General features: G+C 38.9%; 1 gene segment (V, D, J or C); it reads left to right on the top strand.

Moving 5' to 3' along the window:
• Positions 1 to 18,202: 18,202 nt before the first annotated feature.
• LOC308363332 (T cell receptor alpha variable 13-2-like) lies at positions 18,203 to 21,180 on the top strand. The segment is given in 2 exons: positions 18,203 to 18,305; positions 20,834 to 21,180.
• The last annotated feature ends 279 nt before the right edge of the window (positions 21,181 to 21,459 follow it).

Below are 21,459 nucleotides of genomic sequence, written 5' to 3'. Positions count from 1 at the left end.
GTTAGTAGGCAATTTTAGAGATAGTCTCTAGTTAATCCACTTGAGGTATTCCTGAGTACCTGGATAGCAGCACAGTTTTTAATTTTAAGTAAAAAGCAGAAGAGACTACATTTAAAAAGTCCAAAACAAACTACTGCTTAGTATGACATAAACATGAACCTGGTGTGACATCACAAAGAAAGCACTGATAATCCACATCAAATTGGTTTGTGTATTTAAAGTGTTGTGTTTAACACTTGTTTGTGTTTTAAAGAACCACAGACTAGATTTTCATACTACATTGTTGTTGTATTCAATGTCTATCTAAGGAAGCTGTGCTATGTGCCATGCAATACATTTCATGCTAAATACTTGCTCTGTTATTGAATATGCACATTTTGAAGTACAAGCTATTATCTCCAGAAATTTGGACACAGCAGTAGCCCATGTTTAAACTGTTTACTGTACACAGTCTCATACATAGGCAAACAAGACAGTTTGATTGAACAGGAGGAGCCTTAATGACATGTTTCCTGAAATTATCTTTTCACACCAGAGGAATATGTAAATCAGAGTTCAAGCTGCAGAAGCTGCACTCTTTGCTGTGTTGTGAACCTTGTTGAGTTTACTATACTGCTCTTTCTAAACCTGATTGTTCAAATCCTTGATTTTGATTGGCTAAAAGCCGTTGTAAAATCCAGCATTACCTTACAATTTGACCTGATTACATTCCATATTACTGCGCAGCGAATGGCAAGGCATTCATATAGCGCATTTCATACAGTGTTCCATCTGGCTGTTGCGTTGCTTCAAGGGTTGCGTGGCAACGATTTATTTAGGAACTATAATTTTTAGTGGCGGAAGAATGACGGTTAATCATTAAAGTATTGTTTCTTATATTGAATTGTCTTTATTTATGATTCTAAACCTGATTGTTCAAATCCTTGATTGTGATTGGCTAAAAGCCGTTGTAAAATCCAGCATTACCTTACAATTTGACCTGATTACATTCCATATTACTGCGCAGCGAATGGCAAGGCATTCATATAGCGCATTTCATACCCAGTGTTCCATCTGGCTGTTGCGTTGCTTCAAGGGTTGCGTGGCAACGATTTATTTAGGAACTATAATTTTTAGTGGCGGAAGAATGACGGTTTATCATTAAACTATTGTTTCTTAAATTGAATTGTCTTTATTTATGAAACCATATCAAATATGTGTAGTAACAAGTTTAGAAAAGCAATAAGCCCCGCGAGTCCGTGCTTTGCGCTGATTTTAGAACAGGTAAGGAGGTTTAACGCCATTCCGCTTCGCGTCGTGCCTAACAACTCTGCCTGTTCTAAAATCAGCGCAAAGCACGGCCTCTTGGGGCTTATTGCTTAAAACCATATCAAATATGTATAGTAACAGGTTTAGAAAAGCAATAAGCCCCGCGAGTCCGTGCTTTGCGCTGATTTTAGAATAGGTAAGGGGGTATAACCATAGACACAATTCTATATGTCTATGGGTTTAACGGCACTCCGCTTCGGGTCGTGCCTAACAACTCCCTTACCTGTTCTAAAATCAGCGCAAATCACGGCCTCTTGGGGCTTATTGCTTAAATTCAGTGCTACTCTTCACAGCAATGTAAAGACAAACATTCAGGATACATTCATGTATGCACTGCATAACATGTGAATATTCAACATTGCTATTCTGGTGTAATTAATTATTTTCATTTAAAAAGTCTACATGTTTGCCAATCAAAGAGGTTTCATTCAAAAAAACGGGGAAATGTGTGCATGCCAACTATAGCACCAGACAGAAGGTGATAAAGCCAGTGAAGAATGTTAGGACTGTAATATTGGCTCACTGCTTAGAGCATCATACGGTCTGGATGCATTGTGTTGGGGCCTGAACTGAATAAGGGATAATGGCCACCAAAGGAATGCAAAAGAGCTGAATGCTGTACACCCTATCAGTCAAATGATATAACTGAAAGGTATGACAACGTCTTATTGTAATTTTGTAAGCCTATTTCAGCTATATTCTGAAGCTTTATTAAACTTCAGAATCAGAATCAGAATTCTTTTAATGGCCAAGTATATTCACACATACAGGAAATTGACTTGGTGTGGTTGGTGCATAAGACAAAAGACATAACATAACAACAAAAAAGCATAAACAAGAACAAAGGACAAATGTTTTTAAAGATAATAATAAATAATTGGGCATAGAAGGGCAAGTTAGTTTGAGTACGTAAACCCAGAGTCATTGTGATGCAGGGGGCTTGTTTGTGAGCCCAACTGCTGTGGGGAAAAAACTGTTCAGGTGGCGAGAGGTTTTGGTCTTAATAGCCCCGGAACCTTCTGCCGGATGGGAGACACAGAAATAGATGGTGACCGAGATGAGAAGGATCAACAAGACTACAAAAACTGTTCCTTTGACAATCACGAAAATACAAGTGTCTGACTCTGCTGTCTACTACTGTGCTCTGAGGCCCACAGTGACAGCTGTGTTTGAAGTCATCATACAAAAACCTGCTGAAAAGTCTTACTCTTGTGTATATTCAAACTGCTAAATGCTAAGATGGAAAAACTTTAAAGGTCACAAGAAACAGTTTCTCACTATGCAGTTGCTAGTCGGGAAAACTTCATGGTGAAGATTATTGCACATATTATCTGAACTGATTTAAGCTACACAAAACAACCAACTACAGTGCTAAATATATCACTTTATGTAACACATGAGGTTAACCACAAGAGAGCAGTATTGCAGAATATGAAAGAAATACTAGCAATCCCTGAACATTCTGCCTCAGTGAGTGTAGACAGTCAGAATGGAATCAACAGTGTAAAACAGTTACAATACAATTCTTATTTTGTGGCAGTGCCTACTGCTGTGGGTTGCACAGGTAAAGGAGGTTAATCAAATCAACATTGTGTTCACTTTCTGATAACATTGCAACCTCAATATCAAACTTCTTCTGGAGGAGGATGGGTGACACTGAATCATAAATACTGTACTGTTTTCACTTCACTACGAGTATTTTTGCAGATTAAAAAACGCAAAAACAAAATCCCAGAATTCACGTTAAGAAATGCACTCATAAAAAGGCAATGACAAGGAATTAAAAAAGAGATTCAGCACAACACCACAAATGGCAGAAAAAACACACACTGGCCATCCAAAATCTGCACGTCTCTGACTCTTGTGTACTATAGTGCCCACAGTCATCAGTCACATACCATCATTGCCTTTAGAATTACCAACCCGCTGAATTCACATTGTTCATAATTCAAATTAGACATCATCTTGATATTCTATGATTCAGAATTAGCCTACTATGTTCCCTGGTGAATAACTAAGGGCTTTATTTCTACAGGCTGAAAATGCTGCAGGGAGGGTCATCTGCAGTGTGACATAGAGGACTCCTCAAAGCAGGAACTTCTTCAGTGAGGTCACAGCTATACACAGTAGCAGTTTAGAGGACTGTGAGCAACAACACTGAATACTAGAGACTCCTCATGGAGACACCACTATTACTGATCCTCATCATGACAACAGGTAATTATTCCAAATGGTTACACATCATGTGCCTACACACACACACACACACACACACACACACGTAGATGACTTGGAATGTTCATTACTACAGCAAATGATCACACATCTTGAATTTCCATTTCACTACTACCTATTTCATAGGGAGGTAGATGAACTGTAATTATACTCTAGCAGTAGGTCAGTTTCTTTTCCAAAAACTTGTTTGATTCCAACTTTCTGTTTTGAAGGTGTAAATGCTGACCACGTCTCTCCTGAGCAGAAGGCCGTCACTCAGAGTGAAGAGGAATCTGTAACACTCAAATGCTCTTATGAGACGAGCAGCAGAAATGTTTATCTTTACTGGTACAGACAGTATCCTGGACAGGCACCTAAGTATTTGTTAAGGAAAGGTGCAAGAAGTAATAGTTATAATTACATCTCTGAATCAAGATTTGATTCCACAACATCACAAACATCGACTGAGCTGCATATTAAGGACCTGGCTCTGGCAGACACAGCTCTCTACTACTGTGCTCTGTGGGTAGAAGCACAGTGATACAAAGTCTCTGAAATGCTGTACAAAAACTCAGAGGCAAACAGACTGTTTTTTAATGAGAGAGATCAAAGTAATTTCCTCATTGGTATAATATCAGTTAACCACAATCTGAGGTTTCAAGGCAAACTGAGGTATCGTGGTTACACCTGTTATTTGAATGCCTGAAGATTTCAAAACGAAGAAAATAAAACAAACCGGTTGTTTTTAAGGGCAATATAAACATCTATGTACTTAAAACACATGCATGCTTCACATCTAGTTTCAGAGATTCATGGGTGAAACCTTTATTGTCAGAGAGCCATGTTCTCATGACTGTATGGTGTTAAATAAGTCACTCTTACCCTACAGACTGGCTGATGTGATATGGGTCTCACTCTGAACAGAAACACCACAGTGGAGGGCCTCTTTTTGTTGACAGTTGTCTGTAATGGACAGATTGTGTCATCATTGTAATAAAGAAACACTTTAATTATGTTAAGACTTTGCTCACGAATCCAATAACAAATGCCAAGTAAAAAATAAATGTAAGACCGCTAATGACTTAATTTAAATGATCGTCTGCAACCATGTGGGTGAGAGTGATTTGATTTAAGCTGCACTCTCATTCCCTCAATGTAACTGTAGACAAATGTTGTGCTAATAATGTTTGAAACTGATTGTAAATCCATTCAGTTTAGACAAACCGATTCGTTTTTTTGTGGGGTTTACAATTTTGCTGGCATGCAGTATGTAAATATTATATGGAATGGAAATATCAGACCTCAGACAAGAGGAGGAGCTCAGCAGGAGGTGGAATGTTTCCTCTGTGAAGAAGATTAAAGTAGGAGTGACTCACAGTGAGCTCTATACTGTACTCTAGTAGCCACCTCCACAATGGTGCTGTTTCAACTCATCTCATGGTGGGCCCTGGCAGGTAGGAGATATAATTTATCAGGTACATTCAATTTGTGTTGTTGATGAACATAAATGCTAATTATGTTAGGAAAAGTAACACCATTCTCTTCTTCAAATTGTTTTCATTTTTCTGGTTTAAAGGTGTTGGTTTGGGGAACATGATCACTCCAGACAGAACCGAAGTCTTTACAGAGGAAGGACTGAATGTTACCTTGTCCTGTAATTACTCTTCTGCAGAGAGTCTACAGTGGTACATTCACTATCCCAGATCAGCTCCCCAGTTCCTCCTGCTTGCGCTACATGCCACTGGGGAAGACCCGAGCACAGGCAAACATCCTCGCCTGATGGGGAAACTAAACAAAGAGAAAACTGACTGTCACTGAATGTGAAGAAATTCAAGATGAGGAGAGAGGTAGAAAGTACAGCTTTAGCTGCATTGTCAATGGCATTCATCACTGTTCAACCATAAAATACTGAAAGGCATTGAAAGACACTGCCCATTCTAGCTGATTATTTAGCACAATTCTTCTGTCTCCTCTTATCCTAATTAAAAGGCCCTCGAAAATTACAAGCCATTAAAAATGTGATACAGCCTTCATTTCCACTTAAGTTGAAAATATATTCTGAGCAACACATTTTACATTATGAAGTTTTTATTGTTAAGACAAACACTTGGCATGAGGAGGTTGGGAAGTAATGGAGTAGGCCTGACAAGGGAGATTAACAATGATACTCAAGTAAAACATCTGTACTAACTGAAAAAGTTTGAAACTGTGCAAATGTGTATGTACATTAACCATCAGCAAAACATATTCATTAAGAGAACTAATATTATAAACCAAAATACAACTAGTGCAGTGCCCGTAGGAACCATGTATTCTGTAGTGTAAGCAGACATAGGTGTAGCTGTCGGGTAATAGCAAGACATATTTGCACTCCACATAGGCACAGGTTACAGTGAAGTATTATTGTGATGCATGTTTCCTTTTCATTAAGAAATGTTTTAATGTTAGCCTTTTTTGAGATATACCAACAAATAAAGTTTGAGATTATGTAGTAGGGTAAGAATGGTCATGCAGTTGGACTCAAATGTAGGTTAATTTTATTGAATGTATGTACTGTACTGTATGACTTCGATGATGCTAGCTTTGACTCTGACTGGAGATGGCGTTACTATCCCCCACCCGAATTCGGTGCAGAACTGGGAGGATAACATGACGACGTAACATAACTTACAGCGAGATTTGCGCGTATTTTGTAGACTCCAAAGCAACAGATGGGAAAGCAATGGACAATCTGAAAGCCCCCGAGGCTTATCAATATAAGCTACCATTTGTAGCGGTGTAGTACTCCACTCTTGCGTTGTGATTTGATTGGCACCCAGCCGTTTATTCATACACTCTGACAGGTTTAATGAACACAGAGCAAAGGCGATCACACACAGTATCTTCGGAATGACAGCCTCTCCCAGCCAGGGTAAATGCAGACTGAGGTTTATAATATTGCAATAATGAGAAAACAAAATACACACGAATTACAACATATACATCGGACACTAATACATCGGAAAACCTCTCTCATTGCGTCAGTAGATGAATGAACGCATGGTCAGTGGTCTAGGCTCTAGGCTAACCACACGACTGTTCTATGACTATAACATCATTCACGTTGCGCGGGTCCGCCCCTCTTTCTCTGAATTACTACAGTACCCATAAAGCAATGAAAACATTTAAGAGACATTTTTGTAAGTAGGTAGGCTATTAGTGACCTTCAGGTTTTAGGGGGGAGGGGTGAATGGGGGTCATTCCATTCCATAAAACATAGGTCCCTAACTTTCTAAGAATACGTCCCTATGCAACTTTCCAAATGAATCAGTTCGATGCACGTCAATAGGCTAGCTAATTTCACAGCAATTAACGTAAACAGGTTAAATTTACTTACAAATGAGCAGGCCTACTCCAGACGTCGAAGTGTGTGTTCATCGAAGTGTGTGTTCCTCATGAATAGCCTACACTATAGAATGCTTTACGCCCAAATCGCTGGTCTACGTCACAATGGATTGGCTCCCGTTGAAATGCATTGGGTTTAGAAATCGCGTCGCTAAACCCAATGCATTTCAATGCACGGCTAACGGTAAAATACAAATATCTCGCGAACTATGGATTCAAAAATCTTCAAAATCAAGGATGCACAGGTTCATGACATGCGTAAGCTACATGCGAAATCTCATAACTAACGTAACTACCGTCAGGGAGATACGCCCTAGACGGACAGACACACAGAGATTTCTGGATTTATAGATAGATTTAAAATTAAAATACGAAGACATTTTTACTCACATTTAAATATCACTTGAGATGATCTTCAGTTAATCTGTAATAACAAAACAAACTTTTGAATGCTTGCCTTCTGCTGCTTATTATGATGAAACCATCAACCTATTGTGACATCACAAACAGAGCAGTGATGCCAAAAGAAAATGGTGACTGCTGTCTCCAAATCCCATCTGGAGGTGTTGTGGGCCTACGTTAATGAAACACTGATTAAGGAAGGTGCCCACTCTTGGATGGATCTGTTTTAACACTTTCCTGCCATGAGTTGCAATTATAATGGCATTAGCTGGAGGTTCTGTATGGGTGCCCTTGTAGTGCAAAGAAATGGAGGGTACATGCCTCAAAGTCTATGGAGTGCAGATCTCGATGCTCTTTCTATAAAAACATAGCACACATTGTACTTCAATTTTTTTTCATTATTAAAGTCATTACAGTCAGTATCAAAGGGCAGAACAGATCGGTTTAATCTCACCACAATACTTCTGGCAGGAAAGCTGCTCACACCTGCTGATTTATGTGTGATAAGGACAGGGGCGGTTCTAGCAAATTGGAGGCCCTGGGCAAAGAACAATGTTGAGGCCCCCCCCCCCCCCCCCCCCCCCGTTTTAATGTTATGTGGAACTGACATTTATTGTGAGTATATGACTTTAACAATTCAACAGTTGTACATTATTTTAATTATGAGGTTTTGAGTGCAGTGTTTTAGTAGTGTAACTTTTTTATTTCTTAATCAAAACAATGTTACTTGTTACTTTTGATTAATGCTTTATAGTTCTGTTTCTGAATGTTTTCAACTGCAACTTCCAAATTTGTAGAGGTCCTGTTTTAACCATTTCAATTCTCTCTCTATCTGTTCATTTGTCACGCCATAGGGGTCTTCACTAATCAGACTGTATCTCCACCATTGATGTAGGCTACTCACATTGTTGACATCACCGCTGTCGTTATCAGCCAGCTGTGCTTGAGCTGTGTTCATGAGTCATGACCATGGCAGTATCATGCGTGTCGTCGTCAGTGCGGGTGTGACAGTGTCTCGGATATGGGCAGCTGTGGTACATGATGGCTCACCGTTTGTAGAAGCAAAGCAGGCAGGCAGAGCTAGTTGGTGTCACTACAAGCTGTTTGTCTGCTGCTGCTGCTGCTAGGAATCGCTAAACTTGGCTTAGCCGCACTTGAAACATTATCAGATGAACTAGACACATTATCAGATATTTCTTCCACTTCCACGGACGAATTCCTTGATAGGAAATTGTGTGTTACCTTAGGTAATTTCTCCCTGAACTTCTAATCCTGCCCTTTCCTCTTTCTTTTCTCGCTGCCACTTAAAAGACGTTTCACGCTTAACTTTGCGACCATACACGTCAACACACGAAGAATTGTCACGTGACCTGGAATAATTTGTTCCATGATGGAATTAAGATACATTTTAAGATGATACTGAAAAGAAAATAATCGTTTTTCATGCTTATTATGAATTGTCAACTTTTTTGCAATGCCAAGTGATTTATTTTAATTAGCAAAATAAATAAAAAATCGGAAATACGACGAGGCCCCCCTGGTGCCCGAGGCCCTGGGCAACTGCCCGGTTTGCCTGTTCGTCCGGTCCGCCCCTGGATAAGGAGAAGGTGGAGCTTTGTACAGTCTGAGAGGAGCATTTCAGTGTCAACCATTCAGTATTGGATTTACTTTCTTGAAGCTGCACACTTCATGTTGCTGTATGGACTTATCTTGTTCAGTGCAACAGCAGGTATGAATTCTAACTATAAGATTTAGATAGTTTGCTATAGGACATAATTGCACAGATGTTTCAGCAGTAAATCAGCAATCTTATTATTTTTCCATGTTTCAGTTACGTTAAAGACCATCAAACATTTTCTGTCTTTTCCAGGTATTAATTTGGGAAATAAAATCACATCAAACCAAAATCGAAGTTACACTGAAGAGAGATCTAATGTCACCTTATCCTGTAGCTACTCCACAGCAGACAGTGGTGTAACGCTACAGTGGTATCGCCAGTATCCCAGATCAGCTCCTCAGTTCCTCCTGCTCATGCTACACATCACTGAAGAACCCCAAAGGTTAGAAGTAGATCCTCGTCTGATGGTGACACTAAACAAAGAGAAAACTCAAGTCTCTCTGGAAATCTCCTCTGTTCAAGTGTCTGACTCCTCACTGTACTACTGTGCTCTGAGGCCCACAGTGACACAAAACCACAGACTGCCATACAAAAACATGACTGCACTAAGGGGGAAGGAATCTGCGAATGAATCAGTGCCTGCAATATAAAAATTGAAGTACTGGGCAAGAATGTATCCAATGTCTTTATCTTTGTGTTTTGTAGAACCTGCATGGAACAATGTCTGTCAAGTTTACTTCTTTCGTAATTACAGTTTTTCACTATTGTTAAGAAGTAAAAAGCGAAAATTCGGCACAATCTGCACAACCTTCACGTCATGTATCAATCGCTCGCCCCAAGTGGGAAATACTTAAGATTCCCTTTTCTACATTAGAGTCCAATTTTCCTTGTGAACACACTGATGTCAATTACACATCACGTTGTTGTCAAAACAGTGTACACAAAGTTCTGTTGTTGCACACAATTTTCAAGTAAAATCTCAAAGCATCAACCTGCAAGCCACAAATAGTCAAATCTCTAAACTTTCAGGTCTTTTGACCAATTTGCAGTGAGGACTGCACCCTAAAAGTGTCTTGAGCCTCTGTTTTGTTTGATAAACTATTGAAAACTTTGAAAAGATCGACAACCAGAGAAGGAGAGGGGTAAGAGTGAGAGGAGGAGGAAGAGGAGGACAAGAAGGAGGAGGAGTAGGAGGTTGAAGAGTAGGAGGACAGAGAGAAGGAAGAGGAGGACAAGGAGGAGGAACAGAATGAGGACAAGGTGAAGAAGGAGGAGGATCAGGAGAAAGAAGAAGGAGAATGGTCATCTCTAATGAGATTTGGGCCGCTGTGGTAGACCATGTTTTCATGGTTTTTCATTAGAACCTTCAGGATGGAGAACAAGTACGAAATCTGTTTGCCTTGTGTACTGTAATACTGCATATCAATATAATATACGTAGTGTGCTCACAGTATTTGTATTTTGCAGGACTGAAAGAGAACCACACTGTGGAGGAAGAAAACACACTTTCAATATTTTTTGAAAGCAAAGTAGCTTTTTCCAGGAGATATAAAGGGTTTTGCATTTTCAGTTAGTTGCTTTGGGATTTGTGTTTAGAGTTTTGAGAACGAGACATGCATTCAAAAAATGTGTGTAAGCAATTGAGAAAAACTATAAGCATTTTGTATACAATTTTATGTCAATACAATCTGGTGGAACAGGAGACTGAAATTGTAAATATGGTTTGTGAGAACAACGGTATTGCTGTTTTATGTTTGACTATGAAAAATGTAGGCCTACACTGATACATTTTACAATAGGAGAAAGAGCTCAATGAGTCATTGTCATTCATATGGTGTGTTTCGATGATTGTGTTTTCAATTTTGCACTTCTGTGTGCTGTAAATGCTTGGTAGTGTGCAGCTAATGCTTAGTTGTGTGTGCTAAATTAATGTATGTGTGTGTGTTTTGAAAATATGGCTGTGTGTACCAAATGAAAACACGAGTTCCATTTTGTGAACAGTTACAGTTTTTCACTGTTGCTAAAACCCGTTTTTCAAAACAGTAACGTCTTTCTCAAAACTGCACACAGAAAATTGAAAACCTCACACACAAAATGCTAAACCTGACACTCCCTTTGCAAGATGACTCTTTGCTATCAAATCTCTTAACTGTTCACAAAATGGAACTCGTGTTTTCATTTGGTACACACAGCCATATTTTCAAAACACACACACATACATTCATTTAGTACACACAACTAAGCATTAGCTGCACACTACCAAGCATTTACAGCACACAGATGTGCAAAATTGAAAACACAATCATCGAAACACACCATATGAATGACAATGACTCATTGAGCCCTTTCTCCTTTTGTAAAATGTATCAGTGTAGGCCTACATTTTTCATAGTCAAACATAAAACAGCAATACCGTTGTTCTCACAAACCATATTTACAATTTCAGTCTCCTGTTCCGCCAGATTGTATTGACATAAAATTGTATACAAAATGCTTATAGTTTTTCTCAATTGCTTACACACATTTTTTGAAAGCATGCCTCGTTCTCAAAACTCTAAACACAAATCCCAAAGCAACTAACTGAAAATGCAAAACCCTTTATATCTCCTGGAAAATGCTACTTTGCTTTCAAAACATATTGAAAGTGTGTTTTCTTCCTCCACAGTGTGGTTCTCTTTCAGTCCTGCAAAATACAAATACTGTGAGCACACTACGTATATTATATTGATATGCAGTATTACAGTACACAAGGCAAACAGATTTCGTACTTGTTCTCCATCCTGAAGGTTCTAATGAAAAACCACGAAAACATGGTCTACCACAGCTGCCCAAATCTCATTAGAGATGACCATTCTCCTTCTTCTTTCTCCTGATCCTCCTCCTTCTTCACCTTGTCCTCATTCTCTTCCTCCTCTTTGTCCTCCTCTTCCTTCTCTCTGTCCTCCTACTCTTCAACCTCCTACTCCTCCTCCTTCTTGTCCTCCTCTTCCTCCTCCTCTCACTCTTACCCCTCTCCTTCTCTGGTTGTCGATCTTTTCAAAGTTTTCAATAGTTTATCAAACAAAACAGAGGCTCAAGACACTTTTATGGTGCAGTCCTCACTGCAAATTGGTCAAAAGACCTGAAAGTTTAGAGATTTGACTATTTGTGGCTTGAAGGTTGATGCTTTGAGATTTTACTTGAAAATTGTGTGCAACAACAGAACTTTGTGTACACTGTTTTGACAACAACGTGATGTGTAATTGACATCAGTGTGTTCACAAGGAAAATCGGACTCTAATGTAGATAAGGGAATCTTAAGTATTTCCCACTTGGGGCGAGCGATTGATACATGACGTGAAGGTTGTGCAGATTGTGCCGAATTTTCGCTTTTTACTTCTTAACAATAGTGAAAAACTGTAAGAGATTTGATAGCAAAGAGTCATCTTGCAAAGGGAGTGTCAGGTTTAGCATTTTGTGTGTGAGGTTTTCAATTTTCTGTGTGCAGTTTTGAGAAAGACGTTACTGTTTTGAAAAACGGGTTTTAGCAACAGTGAAAAACTGTAAGATCGGTCAATGCACACTGATACAGACGTCACTTAATTAAAATATGCAATGACCACAATGAAAATGAAATAGAACAACATATGACCAATAATGAAAATGAAGCAAAATAAAATGTCCCCTTCTCTCACACCTCTTTTATCCAACAGGTGCACTTAATATGCCACACTGACACATCCTGTCATTTATAAATGTCTATCATTAGCTATCTGTGAAGAGTGCTTATGTCAATCCTACTCTGTCTTGATGTCGAACACCACACAAAGATAAATGTAGATCTTCCCTGTGAGTGCAGTTGTGCAGGTCAATTTAGGTTTTTGCAAATGTGCCGGCAAGACATTTCCCAGTAACGTGTCATTTTAAACAAAAACGCCTTTAGTAACACTTACTTTTTAATTACAATGTTAAATACTTGGCCTGAGGTGGCTGTTCTGTATATTCTGTATATTGTGATCAGTTTTAAACTAAGAGACTGAACACATCCTTCTCACAGTTTAGAGCTGGTGGGAGAGTTCAGCCATCTGCTTGACATCATGCTGCATCACAACTTGAAGTGACTGAGGAAGTATCTTACATAACTATTCTGTCTACAGTGAACATATAGAAGTGTTCCCTGTTTGTCAGTGAGATACAATTCAGCAGCGCCATCACACAGACACAATCATGAATGAAAAGGTGAAAATGCTGCTTATAGGCCTACTTTTATTATTTTTCACAGGTAAGATATTTAAGATGTTTAAATCTGACTCTATCATCACTGATGTTTCCATGTTAGTATAATCAAACATCCTCAGTCCTCAGTAAATGTGTGTAATATCTTCAACAGCATGCAGAGCCAAAGGAGATCAGGTTCATCAGCAGGAGTCCCATGTGATCAGTTTTGAAGGAGAAACAGTGATCCTGCCCTGTGTACTGTATATGAGAGCTCTTCTACTATTCCTGACCTGTTCTGGTACAAACAGAGACCAAAGGATTTCCCCAAATTTATACTGAGAAGAGATAAATATGGCTCTGGAGATAATGGCACTGAGTTTAATGAGAGATTCCACTCCAAACTAAACTTTTCCTCCAGCTCACTTCCTCTGATCATCCAGAATCTACATGCGTCTGACTCTGCTGTGTACTACTGTGCTCTGAGGCCCACAGTGACAGCAGTGTAATACAGCATGCTACAAAATCCTCCTCTCTCTCTCTTAGTCTCAGTCTCTCTCTCTCTCTCTCCCTCTCTCAAACCAGTAGTAGTATTTGAGATGTTTCTAATCTATTCATCACAACTGGTGCTAATTGAACCAAATACTACTAATATTACTATTACTGGTATTACTACATTATAAAAAATAAGTTGTAAAATATTAAATTAAATTAAATACTACATGCTACCTGAACTACAACACTGAGCCCTATCCATTTTCCTTATGGCATTTCTCATTAAGAGTATTGGTTCAGAGATCCCTGTTTGACACTAAGACTACTTTCAACTGTTCCATTCACATATAATCATGATCATAATCTTTTTCTTCTCTCATGTCACTCACATAGGATAACTATTCAAATCATCATCACTGATGTTGTCGTGTTGGTGTGATGAATAATTATAAGCGTTGTGGTATGTTTAAGGTCAATATAATTGATCTTTGCAAGCTATGTATGCTGCTCGTGTCTCAAAGAAACTAGAAACATTCATCTTCTACTGTTCTCTGAGGCCCTCATTGACTGTTAACTTACACTACGATACAAAAAGCCTGTTTGAGATGTTTCTCTTTCTTTCTCGCATCACCAAATTATACAAACAAAAATTTCTCCTCAGCACAAACAATCACAGACAGTCTTAAAGAAACTGGAACTTTAACTGAAAAAAAATGATGGTATTAAAAACATGAATATTGTGTCAATTGACACTGAAAAGGCATTCTTACTCACTGTTTTAGTAATCAACACTGGAGACAGTCTTTAGTTAATCCACTTGGAGTATCCCTCAGTACCTGAACAGCAGCACAGTTTCTAACATTCAGTAAATAGCAGAAGAGACTAAATGATAAAAAGGTCAAAACAAACTCTAGAATGTTTGCTTGCTGCTGCTTATTATGACATAAACATGAACTTTCTCTGACATCACAAAGAACACACTGATAATCCAAAACAAAAAGGAAGCCTTTACGATAAGCCATGCAATACGTTACTTACCTACTTGCTCTCTTACAGAGGATCTACATTTGAAGTACCAGCTATTTGCTCCAGAAATTTGGACATAGCAGTAGCACATGTTTAAACTGTTTACTGTACACAGTCTCATTCATGAGGCAAACGAGACAGTTTGATTGAACTGGAGATGCCTACATGACATGAAATTATCTTCATACACCAGAGGAATATGAGTGTCAGAGTTGTGTAAGCTGCACTCTTTGCTGTGTTGTGAACCTTGCTGACTTTACTGCGCTGCTCTTTTCAGCACTACTCTTCAAAGCCATGTAATGACAAGTATTCAGGATATATTCATGTATGCACTTTATACCATGTGGTAACATTGTTATTCTGGTGTAATGAATATGAATTGTCATTTCAAAAGTCTGTTTGTCTGGCAATCAATGAAGTTTCATTAAAAACAAAAGTTTAAAACCTTTTTCTCATCCACAAGGAGGCAACATTACACTTCCTTCCTCAGAAAAACCAGTAGAGCATATTAGCATCTGTTATGAAATTAAGCCTATAGAAACACTCTGGAAACACAAGAGAATCTGTGGATGAAAGGAACTGTTCAACCATGGAACGTAGCCTGGGGAAACTATTTATCATTACTTTATTTTATATTGGTAGATGTCCTAATCATTTTCAACATTCCATTGAAGTAACATATGGTGCTGCTAGAAGTTGTTTAACTTGTTCAATGGTTGTGATTTCAAAATGCAGAAGTGAAGACTCTGTTGATCAGCCAGGAGGATTTCTCACTGCCTCTGAGGGAGAGTCAGTAACTCTCCCCTGCAGGGGAGGCCCTAGCACATTTGGCGCTCTAGGCGAGCTTTGTGGCGAAATTTACTTTTTCGCTTCAATGTCGCTAAAAGAATAAGTTATTTTGCGCATAGGCAATTGGATATTGTTGGAGGAAGTTTGTTTTGTAATTAGTTGCAGCAGACGAGGTGCTGTCGAGCGGCTGTTCCCATAAATCTATGTAAATGTTCGTCATTCACAATAATGTTTGATAACCCCCTGAAGAAGTTGTATTAATGTTTTCCCATGTGTTGTCTATCTGCGCATTATACACTGTTTCTCCAAAATCAGTTTGATCTCTGAAATACTGTGTTCATTAGTGTTTTCATGATAACATATTGTAGCAACTCTTGATGTGTATTTTACATCATAAGTACATTTGCCTGCACCTCGCAAGGTAATAATATCATTGCTTTCACCTGTCTTTATAACGGTAAGGAGAGCAAATTGATGAGTTCTGCATGCCGCTTGTTCCAACAACACCAATGAAGAACATACCCCTCTGTTTTCGAGTTTTGGCCCATTTTACCCTACTGTTAGATTAATTTTTTAATGCCAAAATATTGGTTGGAGAAATAGAAGGGGCGCCAAAATATGCGCCCGGGCGAATTATTTGGCGCTCCCCTTCTAGATGGCGCTCTAGGCGACCACCTATACCGCCAGTAGGAAAGTCCGCCACTGCTTCCCTGTACCTACACCAGCACCAGCAAAGGACTGGCCTACCTGTTCTGGTACCAACAGAAACCTCATGGAATTCCTGCATACATAGTGTCTGACTCTGCTGTGTACTACTGTGCTCTGAGTCCCACAGTCACAGCTGCACACACAATGCTCATACAGAAAACATAGGCTTCCCTTTAAACTTTTCTTCAAGAAATTATTCTTCATGAAAATGTAAAGCAGAAATTGGGACATGGATATAAATCACAGGAAACAATCAAAGAGTAAAGAGATAATTTAAGCCATTGAGGATAAATACTTTGAATGACTAAGACAGGCGACTGAAAGACTTGTCCAATGATTGTCCAGTTAATACCTCCGCCAAGGAGGTTATGTTTTCGCCCCTGTATGTTTGTTTGTTTGTTTGTTTGTTTGTTTGTCTGTTTGTCAGCAGGATTACGCAGAAATGCATGGACCGATTGCAGCTCATGACCAATCCTCTTTACCAGTCAGGGGAGGAGCTGAACAGACAGACAGCATCACGGTGAGATCTGATGAAAGTGCCTGAGTGAAAAGAAATTAATCCACACAGATCTGCATCCCAGCCTCACACATGAACTACACTATGTGCTCTACCATGAAGATTCCTCTAGCAGTGCTACTTTTTTCAACCTTCTTGGGTAGGAGTCGACATTCCCTTTCCACACTCACTAGATATTTTTAATTAAATAATTAACCAAATACAGATGGTCAGTGTCTTATTCTAATTGATGTGCATTCAATCTTCATGTCTCTATTCATAGGTAGCAGTGTTGGAAACCTTATTGCTCCAGGCACTGCTGTGAAGTTTGACATGGAAGGAGAAAATGTCCTGCTCTCCTGCACATACAATGGAACTAACTACGGTCTGCACTGGTATCGCCAGTTCCCCCTGTCTGTGCCACAGTTCCTAATTCTTGATTATCAGGGTATTATTACTAAAGCGACTCCCCCTGTTCCTGGGATATCAATAAAACATGACAAGACAGCAAGGCAGCTGTTCCTGAATATCACATCTGCTGAAGTCTCAGACTCTGCTGTCTACTACTGTGCCATGGAGCCCACAGTGTCAGGAAACCCAGCTGCACTGAACAAAAACCCTCACAGCTTAGATGGAGGAAAAAGGCATACAGATATTCTTGAAAAGGCACTGTGCACTTGAAATAATTTTTTCATGTTTCAGCATACTTATTTGTTAAAACGGGTTGGCACTGTCATGAAACTAGCTGTTTATTTGAATTACACAAAGGCACCATATTTTTTAATTACCAAAATGAATAAATAATACATTACAGTGATAGCTTATTAATGGAACATACTTAGCTGGAGGTTCTCTGTGAGTTCACTTATAGTACAAAGAAAGGTACCTGCCTGGAAGTCTATGAAGTGCAGATATGGATGCTCTTTTATTACAAACATGGCACAGTGGGACATTGTGCCTAAATTTGTTCCATTATTAAAGTCATCACAGTCAGTATCAAAGCGCAGTACAGATCAGTTGAATCTTACCAAATGACTTCTGATAGGAAAGCTGCTCACACCTGCTGATGTATGTGTGATAAGGAGAAGGTGGAGCTTTGTGTAGTCTGAGAGGAGCATTAAAAGTGTCAACCATTCAGTGTTGGATTTACTTTCTTGAAGCAGCCCACACCATGTTGCTGTATGGACTTATCTTGTTCAGTGCAGCAGCAGGTATGAATTCTAAGTATAAGATGTAGATAGTTTGCAATAGGACATAAGTGCACAGATGTTTTCAACAGTAAATCAGCAGTCTAATTCTTATTCTATATTTCAGTTATTTCATATACCTTCCAATATTTTCTGTCTTTTCCAGGTATTAATTTGGGAAATAAAATCACATCAAATCAAAATCAAAGTTACACTGAAGACGGATCTAATGTCACCTTATCCTGTAGCTATACTGCATCCAGTAGTGAAACGCCACAGTGGTATCGCCAGTATCCAAGATCAGCACCCCAGTTTCTCTTGTTCATCACTAGTCCTGATAAGACAGAAAAATCAGACTTAGAACCGCGATTCTCTGGGAGAATGAATAAGGAGAGGAATCAGATGTTTCTGGAGCTCTCCTCTGCTAAACTCTCAGACTCTGCTCTCTACTACTGTGCCCTGAAGCCCACAGTGAAGGAAACTGGCAAACTGTCTTACAAAAACTAACATGATGTGACATGAGATGACATACATCATACCTCACTCTCCTTCCAAAAACGTTACACAGAGCTGTAACACCCCGCATGTATTTAAGACATTAAATAAATACATTAATTTGTATTATAAACCCATCCATACATTATGATTCCATGAATAGTCACTATTGTAAACATCAATACCTTCATTTGTGGGTTTGTAAAGTAACTGAACCTCTGTAAGAGCCAATGTCTACCACTGAATCATAAGAAATACTAGGAATAGTTTTTGTTGTACTGTCCGAATACATCTTGTATTCAGCCTTTTCAATAATATGTTTTTTGTTTTTACACAAGACAGAATACAATGCTTCCCTTGGACTGCAATACCACTGGGAACCATGATGGGGCAGCATTTCAACACTTAACACTTTCAACACTTCCCACAAACCTTGTTGAGTTTACTATGCTGCTCTATTCACAGCCATTGCAGGTAACATTTATACATTTAATACACATTAACATGATTTTTCTTTCTGAAGGCAAACATCCAGGAACATTAATTTATGCATTTCATACCAGGTGGTAACATTGCTAGCGTGGCATAATGCATTTTCATTTAAGAAAATGGACATGTTGGGCAATCATGAGAATTAATTCTAAAAAGCTTCAAACCCTTCTTCATCCACAAGGTGGCAACATTACACTTCCTTCCTCAGAAAGACCAGTACATACAGTATTCAAATCTGTTATGTTATTAAGCATGTAGAAACACTTTGGATCCACAAAACTGCTAGGAATTAGTGTTGACACACTGAAAAGAGAATCTGTTGATGAACATCGGACCTGTTATACCATGGAACCTAGCCTGGGGAAATTATTTCTCATTACTTTATTTTATTTTGGTAGGTGTCCTTACCACTTTCAACTTTCAACTGAAGATACATGATGTACTGCTAGATGTTGTAGATGTAATTTGTTCAACTTAGTGGTTTTTATGGTTTCAGAATGCAGAAGTGAAGACTCTGTTGGTCAGCCAGGAGGATTTCTCACTGCCTCTGAGGGAGATTCAGTAACTCTCCCCTGTACCTACACCAGCACAGGACAGGCCTACCTGTTCTGGTACCAACAGAAACCTCATGGAATCCCTGCATACATACTGTGGAGATATTTAACATCCGGGTCTAATGATGAAACATTCAAAGAGAGATTTGAGGCCAATCTCACCTCAAACTCAGTTCCTCTGACCATCCAGAATCTACAAGCGTCTGACTCTGCTGTGTACTACTGTGCTCTGAGGCCCACAGTGACAGCTGCACACTCAGTGCTCATACAAAAACATAGGTTTCCTAGTCACATGGACAGTATCTATTGATAGAGGTGTTCTTTCTGTTTAAAGAGTGTGATACTGTATTACTATAACAAGTTGATTTTGACAAGTTGATAAAAGGGTGACAAACTATCTCACGCCATTCATATGAACTAATTACTAAGTTGTTGATGATAAACTATTCATTTGAAGAAAATGTAACTTTTCCTTGAGAAATTATATTTTTTGGAAGTTTAAAATAGATAGATAGACACTTATACACCTCACCGACATACATACATAAATCACAAAAATATACGTAGGGAGAACATAATAACACAGAGTGTTTACTGATACAGTAATTTGTGTGACCCTATGATACAGAATACAATGATACAGAATACAATGATTGTGATTGTCGGCTGTTTAGGAGGGAAGTGTTCTTGTGCTGCTGGTGTGGATAGATCAAACAAATATAATGGTATTGTGCTTGTGTGGATGGATAGTGCAAAATAGTGTTGTTGTGCTTCTGTGTGTGTGTGTGTGTGTGTGTTTGCAAAGAGCAAAGTGATAGTTCAGAATATTTAAGTAGGTACGTCTGTGCACGAGGCTGAGATGAGATGAGCAGAGCAGGGGAGGGCAGACTGAGGTAGTGATTGGGACATGGATTTCAATCCCAGGAAACCATCAAATAGCAAAGGGATCATTTGAGCCATTGAGGATTAATACTCTGAATAGCTAAGAGAGGCCACTGAGAGAATTGTCAAAACCAGAGTCATTATGAAACAAAGGTCCAAAAGGTTGGTTTACAAAGATGATAATGCAGTAAACCAGAATATGTGGAATTACTCCATTAGTAAAATTACTCCACTACTGTGTTACTATCCTGACCAGTAAAGGCACAGTGCAGCTCATGACCAATCCTCTCTACCAGTCAGGGGAGGAGCTGAACAGACAGACAGCATCATGGTGAGATCTGATGAAAGTGCCTGAGTGGAAAGAACTGAATCCACACAGATCTGCATCCCAGCCTCACACATGAACTATGTGCTCTTCCATGATGATTCTTCTAATAGTGATACTGTTTTCAACCTTCTTGGGTAAGAAAACTTCTATTTTATCTACATATTGCACTGCAGTATCAAATAGCAGAACATATTCAAAAATAATGAATGTATTATTATTATTATTACATACTGATATTTGTGTTAAACCCTCTGATAAAAGGTAAGAGTGCTGGAAACTCTATTGTCCCCAACACTGCAGTGAAGCATGTGATAGAAGGAGGAAATGTTCAGCTCAGCTGCAAGTACAATGGATCTGTTGACAGTCTGCACTGGTATCGCCAGTTCACTGACTCAGTGCCACAGTTTCTCATTCTGGATTATCAAGGCTACATAAACAATGCAACTCCTCCTGTTCCTGGGATATCAATCAAGCATGACACAACAGCAAAGCAAGTTTCACTGGAGATCTCATCTGCTGAAGTGTCAGACTCTGCTGTCTACTACTGTGCCCTGAGGCCCACAGTGCCAGGAAACCCAGCTGCACTGAACAAAAACCCTCACAGCTAAGATGGAGGAAAAAGGCATGCAAATATTCATGAAAAGGCACTGTGCTCTGGAAATTATTTTTTCATGTTTCAGCATACTGTTAAAAGGTTTGACTCCCACCCATTTTCATCAAGCATGAGTCAACAGAAAAAAACAAACATTTTCTAGACATCAATCAACACATCTAATGAAAAAAAAGTAAATTGTAATCTGATTAAAGAAAAAACTAAATAACACAAAACAAAAATAGCATTGTCAGACTATCTATTCACTATATTGTAAATGATTCTCAGTAAAACA

Source organism: Sprattus sprattus, assembly GCF_963457725.1.
Source record: "Sprattus sprattus genome assembly, chromosome: 4".
NCBI lineage: Eukaryota > Metazoa > Chordata > Actinopteri > Clupeiformes > Clupeidae > Sprattus > Sprattus sprattus.
Note: the sequence above shows the minus strand (reverse complement) of the source record. Positions and strands in the feature narration are given on the sequence as shown.